The sequence below is a fragment of the Dermacentor andersoni genome, chromosome 6 (assembly GCF_023375885.2).
Source record: "Dermacentor andersoni chromosome 6, qqDerAnde1_hic_scaffold, whole genome shotgun sequence".
Lineage (NCBI taxonomy): Eukaryota > Metazoa > Arthropoda > Arachnida > Ixodida > Ixodidae > Dermacentor > Dermacentor andersoni.
In genome coordinates this window covers 185,600,518-185,609,626 of record NC_092819.1, presented here as the reverse complement: position 1 = coordinate 185,609,626, position 9,109 = coordinate 185,600,518, and the positions used below count along the sequence as shown (strand labels likewise).

At 44.0% G+C, this 9,109-nt stretch overlaps 1 long non-coding RNA gene across 1 annotated transcript; it reads right to left on the bottom strand.

Moving 5' to 3' along the window:
* Positions 1-3,627: 3,627 nt before the first annotated feature.
* LOC126524015 (uncharacterized) lies at positions 3,628-5,710 on the bottom strand. The gene is made up of 2 exons (XR_007597850.3): positions 4,071-5,710; positions 3,628-4,002 (listed from the first exon to the last, which is right to left on the bottom strand). It is a non-coding gene; the product is annotated as an uncharacterized lncRNA (long non-coding RNA).
* Positions 5,711-9,109: the final 3,399 nt, after the last annotated feature.

Genomic DNA, 9,109 nt, shown 5'->3' with positions numbered 1-9,109 from the left:
TTGTTTGACCCACATATATAATCTTGTTTTAAACACAGGTCTGTTCCCTCAGCGTATGAAAAAAGCCAAGGTCGCGGTACTTTACAAAAGTGGCGACAAAAACGAAATGAGTAATTACAGACCAATATCGGTATTGCCAGTATTTTCAAAGGCTCTGGAAAAAATTATTTTCACGAGACTTTCAAAATCTTTGGACATGCATTCTGTGATTACAGCGGCACAACACGGTTTCAGGTCAGGTGTATCGACAGAGACAGCACTTCTACATCAGAAAGAGGTCATACTAGACATTGAAGCAAGAAAGCTCACACTAGGCGTATTCGTAGATTTTACAAAATCGTTTGATAGGATTGATCACCAAACATTGTTAAAAAAATTGCCCTATTATGGCATCACAGGCGTTACACTTGACTTAATAAGGAGCTATCTTAGCGATCGGTACCAATATGTGTCAATAAATAGGGAAATATCTATGCCCCAAAATATCAAACGTGGTGTACCGCAGGGGAGTATATTAGGCCCTCTTTTATTTAACCTTTATATTAATGATATTGTAAACATAGATCGATCAATAACATACATTATCTATGCAGATGACACGAGCTTATTTTTTACAGGAGCAAACCTAGATGAGTTGGTTCAAGCAGCTAATGAAACCTTACATAAATTATCCGAATGGTCTTGTCGTAATTCGTTACAAATCAACAGCTCTAAAACCAAGGCCGTTCTTTTCCGCGCGAAAGGAACGGCTTGCAAGTACTCACATAAACTGCAACTAAATAATTTTGAACTTGAACTTTCAGAGACTGTCAAAACATTAGGTATTAACTTCAATGTCGCAGGTAAGCGCCGCTGCTTCCTTTCTTTTTGCCTATGGTTTTGACGATATCTGTAAACCCAGGCATCGCAGCTGAATGTTCCTATATGCCGTATTGTCAAAACTATACGAATGAAAATCTCCCAACGCCTTCCGTATTAGCACTTTCCCGCGGTAGAAGCGCTACGGAGCTGTGCATCGGTGGCGTGCTGAGCCCTTATGTAATCCCCACAAACTTACCACTTGTATGATTGCTATGGGTTCCAGGCCATCGTGGTATATTAAAGTGAAGCTTCCTTTGCCTCCCGAATTTCTGGCCGTTGCTGCTGTGGTATGGCTCGCGCGCCCCGCTGGGTTTCTTGCGAAACCACCAGATGGCGCTCGCCTCAGCGCATCCCGGAGTACAATCAGGACTCGATGGGAACCAAATGTCAGCGGGTCGCCTCGCATTGGGCGCTCACGGGTAGACTACGAATGAAGCTGTGCAGGGGGCTGGACTATAGTCTTGAAGCTCCCAGTAAAATTGATTATGAAGAACGACTGAGGAATATTGAAGAAGGTAAATGGGCTGGAAGATTGTTGAGGTATCTGTACAGTAAAAACATTGATTTACAGTGGAAGAAAAGAACTAGGAAGCTTACCAGCAGGCATGCGGCCTGTAGGGTGGGTAACACAGCAGCAAAGAACGTCAAGCGGAAAGTCAGACAGGCTGAAATAATCTCATGGGTGGTGACAATGGAAAATAAACCTGGCATGAGTAACTACTTTAGATGAAAAAACAAGATCGGGAAAGAAACAATTTATGATAACTCAAAGGGAAGCTCATTATTTTTCGAAGCGAGGTCGGGATGCCTTAGAACACGCACCTATAAGCAAGATATAAGAAGGAAGATGCATGTGCTTGCTGCGGCAAAGCTAGGGAAACGATGGAGCATGTTTTATTAGAATGTGAAGACGTCTGCGCAGCGGTCGATTTAGGCAACACTGGCCTCCTCGAAGCCCTTGGGTTCAGCGAGAGCAGTGGAAAAGTAAACATGTCCACAATAGGCATTAGTAAGAGGTGATTGGAGGATTTGTGGAAGAAAGGCAGGGAAACGACAGAAAACGGAGACGCACAAAAGTAAAGTTCGTAATAGGGCATCAGAAAACTTGGTTGTGGGAGCTCAGTCTTTCTTATTTCTCTCTTTTTTTCTTGTTTAACCTAGCTAAGACATTAGGCAGCATAATAGCAAAAGCTTAGGGGAGCAACCCACCGCCCCGTTCCAAAGGGGACGCTCATAACATCCATCCATCCATCCATCCATCCATCCATCCATCCATCCATCCATCCATCCATCCATCCATCCATCCCATAGAGTTACTATACTGACTCTAGAGGACAAGCTACCCATAGGGCCCATGCATTGAAATCGGGAACCGCAAGAGCGCCGCCATGTTGCTACGCGCCGAGGTTGCCAGCTCCTGAGACGCTTGCTAGACTTGGTGACAGTAGTCAGTTTTAATCCGGCAACCGTAGCAGCGTAGCAGCATGGCGTCTCGCTTGTAGTGTCGTGATGTGTGCGTGCAGCCGTGTGTTTGGGCTTTATAACTTGGTTCTTTATTCTATGTTGCGGGACGGTGTGGGTGTGGTCCATGTTGGCCGTACAGCTGGCAGTTATGCAACCGAGGGATGATCCTGTTGAAGTTTCCGGCGGTATGCGGTTTTCAGCGGTCACGCCTGTTGCAGGAGTGTCACTCGACGAGGTTACGAGCTCGAAGCTGTGGTCAGATTCCTCGTCGGCGTTCCGTAATTCTCTTCGCACGGGCGCGGTATGTTGCAAAAGCCGCTTTCGCGATCTATCGTCGCGACGATAGATCGTTTTTTTTAATTATTATAAGTACTGATCCAGCTGTAGGGTACATGTAACCGACAAACGGAAGTCTCAGGAGAGCACCTGAGATTATAATAAAGCAGGCGGCGCAGGAACTCCAGGGCACCCATGGGACAGTGGGGGGATCAAAGCTCGAAGCAGAACGGCACGTAGGTTGGGGCCGCCGAGGCAGGTGTGTGCCAGGGAGTGTTCGCACGGACAGCTCCCCTGGCACGCGCAGCAGTGCCTCGCAAGGTCGTGATACTTGAAAGGCACCTGCGCCCATGATCTTTCTTTTGCCTCGGTGCAGTGAGCTCGATTAACGAGAATAAGATGGAGGGCATCCGGTGCAGTCGCGAATGCGTTATGGCAAATGTAGCTCGCGTCGCCTGGCGTGTGTAGTAATATCAGAGTTGGTTGTATGAACTTTATGCATAATACGCGTTGTTACGGTACTACCTTAACGGAATGGGTCTAGAGGACGGTGTTGCTACATTTTTGGTACATCCTATACCCCCACTACAAACACACACACATACCCCTTTTTTTATGTATACATACATGACGGATCATAGCCTCCTTTATTTTTGAAAAATAGAGGAGACTATGGACGGAGTGACCAGTTCAAGTTGTCAACTTGTCAGTAATTGACATAGGAATCACTGTAATAAACACAATTCCACGATCGGATTGTTTACTTTCATTTTTTGTTGTAACACTGAGGACTGCATAGAACTTTATTTTTGTATATGTGAGAGAAGTGTGTGGATATCACGAGCTTAAGCCAAGGTGCGATACACAGACAAAGCAGCTGCTACAACATGAACTGCACTGAGGGCCACACAACACATACGTAATTAAAGGTGCAAAATCTAGAGGGAAGCTTCAAAATACACTCTGTAGCGCTGCAAAGTATAACCTACGTGTACAATAAATGTTCAAAAAAACAATGCATCAATGTCCCATTTGCCTTCAAGTTTATTATCAAGTTCAAGTTTACTGAAGTTTATTATGAGCATATGTACAACAGGAATCTACTGACACACCCGCAGTCAAGGTTGCTGTTCGAGGTGTGCTGGCTGCCTCAGTGTAAGAAAAAGAAATTGGGTGAATGTCGACACCAGTGCCACTGCTTCTTGCCTCTGACCTGCACGTGCTTCCGTGGCATCTTTGTGCGCAAGTGTGCTGGCGAGGCGTAGGGGCCATCAAAGAAAGAGTATCGTTTACATGGAGAAGTGGCTGTTCACATTGCCTGCCGCTTTCCCTCAAATGTTTCCTTGGCGACTAGGGTAACACACCCGCAGTCAAGGTGGCTGTTCGAGGTGTGCTGGCTGCCTTAACGAAAGAAAAAGTAAGAAATTAGATGAATGTCGATACCAGTGCTATTGCTTCTTGCCTCTTACCTGCATTTGCCTCCACGGCCTCTTGGCTTGCGGAGTCTGTATGAGGGAGCTGCTGTGGCTAGGTGTAGGCATTGTCTAAGCAAAAAGAAAAGGCCATTCAAATGGGGAATTATGGAAATAAATGCAGTTGTTATGTCTGCTTCTTGCACTCTTCTTGCCTAAAGTTTTCAAACATAGTGTCCAGAACACAGCAGCACTTTGACTGCTTCTGCTTGTTACCTGCAGGTGTTGCTGCGAGATCCTTAGTATGGCTGCGTGCAGCATAGTAACACTTGGTGGAGGCATTTGAAGTGGTTGCCAAAAATATAAAGAATCATCCTTGTCTGCATGAATGCTTTCAATTTCTAAATGCAGTGGTAACTATTACTATTGGTGCAAGGCCCCCCACATCTATGTAGCAAGTGCCATAGCTCGAAACAGAATTTTTCCTGTAGTGTTTCACAAGGCGTCTGATATGTCCACATTAGATGTGATGTGTTTATTTTTATTTATCCCAGTGTGGAGAGGGCATCAATAAATTATTTTTTATTTTTGCGTGTCTTGTTTTTTGGTTTATTTCTGAATTTATCAAGCAGCAGTCTCATGATGCTAAAGTGACTTATGTAATGGGAATCAGCTTTTTTTTGCAGAAAAACAATGCATTTTCTGACCCATTGTTTGGCATCCCCTCACTCGCATAATTTTGCAGAGTATTCTACCTATATTGACTTGCTTGACCTCCACTAAAGAGTCTTGCATTTTCAAATACGACTCTTTTCTTACAATCATTCGACACTTCTCATAATTTCTGTACCTTGGGGCTTCTGATACTCTGCATTCATCATTTTTGCTTGTTTCTGACTAGAAATGTCTTCTTTAATTTAGAGCTTAAATTTTACCTTTGGAACACACAGAAGGGCTTGCCATTGCATATCTACATAAAAGGGAAACATGTTTCATTAAACATTTGCAAAATCCAATTGAAGATTGATGAATGCAGCTTGCAGGGTGATTTGACTGAATGAGCCATAAAAGTAACTCATCTCACTTGGTAAATTAAAGCACATATTAGTGTGATGTACAAGATACTTGCACTAACGTGGGGGGTCCTCTTGCTTATACAGCAAAAGAATCGGTGCGCGAGAAAAAAATTATTTTTGCATACCCCTTGTACACACTTATTTAAGGAAAATGAGCTTGAGCTGTCCACATGATCTACTTATTTTACCTGCGAGTATGGTCAACAAAGATGTGTCCCAGCTGCTTAGTGGTATTTGAGATTATGTCAGTATTGCATATGTGCCTGTTGTCTAAAATAATTGAGTTTTGAAAATGCTCGCAGGGATCTGATTTGCATATCTGCAGTTTATGGATACATGTAAAAGACTTAGCATCAAGTGCAAGTGAACGGTCCCACAGGCCCGGAGTCGATCATGCAAATAGATTCGCTGCACAAATTTGTGACCAGAAAAGATATGCCACATGAAATGGCATGCAAGGAAGTGTTGAAAATATTGCACAGTTAATAAAACGCCTACGCTATTAACATGTGGGTTGATGCACTCGTTATGCAAAACGGAGGTGAGGCGTGCAGACAGGACACAAGAGTAGAGTATTTACAAGCAAACAACACGAGCGCCGCCCACTTCTCTACTCTTGTGTCCTGTCTGCACGCCTCACCTCTGTTTTGCATTTGCATAATGAATCCTTACCAACTAGCTCAGCTTTCTGTCGTTCTAAGTCTCGATGCACTCGATTTCGTTCGCATTAGGCACTCGCCTCTTGATTACTTCCTGGCACAGAAATACTCGGCATCAGGCTGTTTTTCTGCTGTGGCCTTTGTAGAAGCATGATTATTCAAAGTGCGACAATTAAACAGATTCTATGAGTTGCTTGTGGCTTCGCCAATACAATTCCGGTGCGCTGGTCCACCTGTCCAGCGATTTCCTACTGAAGGGAAACCTGCAAATAAAAACACTGCTCCGCATGTAGAAAATGCTCTACTGTGACGCTTCTCAAACGATTGTGATGCACCACAAGAGCTGCCTACTCGCGTGATATTCTCAACAAGGAGATACATTCGTTTACTTACATGTGAAGGTATATGCCAGAGCACTTCGGGGCTTCGGTGGCACATAAGGCACGAGTGTGCCATAGATGTCGACGCGCGATCGCATGTCAAACTTAAACTGTACGAAACTACTACGCGTCCAAAAAACAGATTCGAAACCGAAATTCGCGTCATCCTTTATTGCATGAATGCGTACATCGTGATTTACATAAGTCACTGACTTAGCGATCGCTTTCTGTAAACTTAATAGTAACGCACCATCTTCATAAAGCCATCAGGTATGTGTTTTTAGATGACAAAGCATAAGGTGACCTGTACCTTACCGCATAAGGTGACCTGGCCTGTACCGGCAGCAGTGGCGGCGATTTGAACAGTCGCTTACAACATACTTTGCCTATTTACAGCACTTCTGCCTCATCCGAAGATTTCTACCGAAGCCTGCGCAGCTGCGTCGGAGCCCCTCTGCTGACAAAGCAGTCTGCATCAGTCACCGTCTCTGCCGGTTATCTGCGCCTGCGCCTTGGTCTCCTACACCAGCGCCCTGACCGGCTTCTTGGCTGTATAAAAGGCGCTCCCCTGCTCAGTCCCTCTTCTTGGCAGCAGTGGCGGCGATTTGAACAGTCGCTTACAACATACTTTGCCTATATACAGGTTAGTTTACAGCACTCTTGTTCCGTCTGAATTGTTACGCTTTATTGCTGCCACTGCTGCCAATTTGAAATTGACTCTGACACTGCGCTGTCTGCTTTGTTGACATTTGCTGCTTGTATCAGTTATCTAGTGTGTTTTTGCTATGCCTAACGAAATTGAAAAAGTTCGAGACGAGCTGAGGAAAGAATTTCGAAAGGAGATTACAGCTATGCGCAACTCACTAGAACGCGACTTACGCAACGACTCGAGAGAACTAACTAAAAGTGTTGAGCACTGCAGCGAACAGTTTGATGACTTGCTTGCTAAGGTTTCATCCTTACAAGAGGAAAATAAGGCACTAAAGTCTGAGAACGCTGCAATGTCATCCGAGTGCGAGCAACTGAAGACGCGGTGTTATGACCTTGAACAAAGATTGACAGGTGTGGAACAGTATTCCCGGAATAAAAACATTGAAATTAAGGGACTTCCTGCAAAGGGAAATGAAAGCCTTCCGAACATGTTGCAAAAAATGGGCGAAATGATCGATGAGCCGATACTGGAAAGTGATATAGACGTTTGCCACCGGGTTCAAACGAAGAACAAGAGAAATACAAATGTAATTGTCCAATTCAAAACTCGAGGAAAGCGTGACACTGTGCTAGCGCAAGCGAAGAAGACCAATCTCGCAGCAGAAAGCCTTGGCTATAGCGGTTCAGATTGTGTGTACGTTAACGAACACTTGTGTCCACTGCTGAAAAAATTGCTAGGAATGGCAGTGGCAGGAAAAAGGGAGCAGAAGTGGAAATTTGTGTGGACGCAAAATGGGCACATTCTGGCCAGGAAAAATGAGTCGTCGGCGATTGTGCGCATCACTTGCGTACAAGACCTAGATAAGATAGCGTAGATGCAAAGTATTTTTTTTTCTAACAACTAACTGACAAACTGCACTTTAACATGTGCTCAATCGTGTCGCCTTCTGACCTTTGTGCTACGTTTACTCAGAAAAACAAAGCTCTGTCCTTTTTTCATGTTAATGCGCAATCCTTGTGCAATAAAGGTGATGAGCTAGAAGCATTTTTCTGTACACTGAGCTTCCGTTTCAACGTAATAATGATTACTGAAACCTGGTATCAAAGCAGTAGCGATGTTATGCACCTACCCGGCTACAATTTATATGTGCAGAATCGTACTGATAAACGAGGTGGTGGCGTCATCATAGCAACCGAAAAGACGTTCAAATGCAATATTCTTGTCGACTTCACTATAACCCACGAGGACTACGAAATTCTGTCATTACAAAGCGGAAGAAACGTGTTTTCTGTTATATACAGACCACCCAGAGGTAGCGTTTCGAATTTTGGTCGCTTTCTTGATGAATATCTGCAGTGGATCACAGAAAACAACCTTAATCTAGTTCTGGGTGGTGATTTTAATATTGATTTCTTATCTTCTTCTGCGCGTAAATATGAAGTCGACTGCATATTACACAGCAATGGATTCACTAATCTCATAAATAAACCGACACGGCTAGAGACAGCGACGGCAATTGATGTCTTCATTACTAACTGTCGAGTTGACTGTCTTCACTCAGGAGTCATTAATGTCCAAATAAGTGATCATCTGCCCATATTCTTGTTTGTAGATTCTTTAGCCCCTCAAAAACAACGCATGCTTCCTGCGGTATTATACCGACGCATAAACCAAAACACAATGAATTCTTTTCGGTCAGCACTTGCAGGTGTGAACTGGAGTACTGTGCTCCGTGAAAGCGATCCAGAGGGCGCTTATAATGCCTTCATTACCACATTTAAGTCTGTTTATGCGCAAAGTTTTCCACTTGAGACGCTTAAGAAACCTCGTAAGGCTCGTAAACCCTGGATAAGCGCCGAATGTCTTCAAATGATAAAACAAAAAAAAACGATCTTTATAACCACTTCATCAAAAGCAGATCACAGGATGACCTGGCGCGTTTTAAGACGTATAGAAACAAAGTGACGTCTTTTCTACGCCGAGCAAAACAAGAGTATATGGAAAAGTTATTCAACCCAGACGTGTTAAAAAGGAGTGACCTTGTATGGAAAACAATAAATGAAATTTTGAATCGAGGTGCACATGCCAGCGGCATGCTTGAAGTCTTAGTAGACAACATACCACTGGATGGAAAATTATTAGCCGAAAAATTTAATGATTTTTTCGTGTCTTTGGCAGATAGCAATAGTGCCCCCCCGAATGTCAAATGCCTTGACTCGTGAGTTCCTTCCACTGCATTCTTGATGCCAACAGACACCAGCGAAATCGAAGCTTGCCTCTTGACCCTCCGCAACAGTAGCTCACGGGACATAGATGACCTTAAGATTCA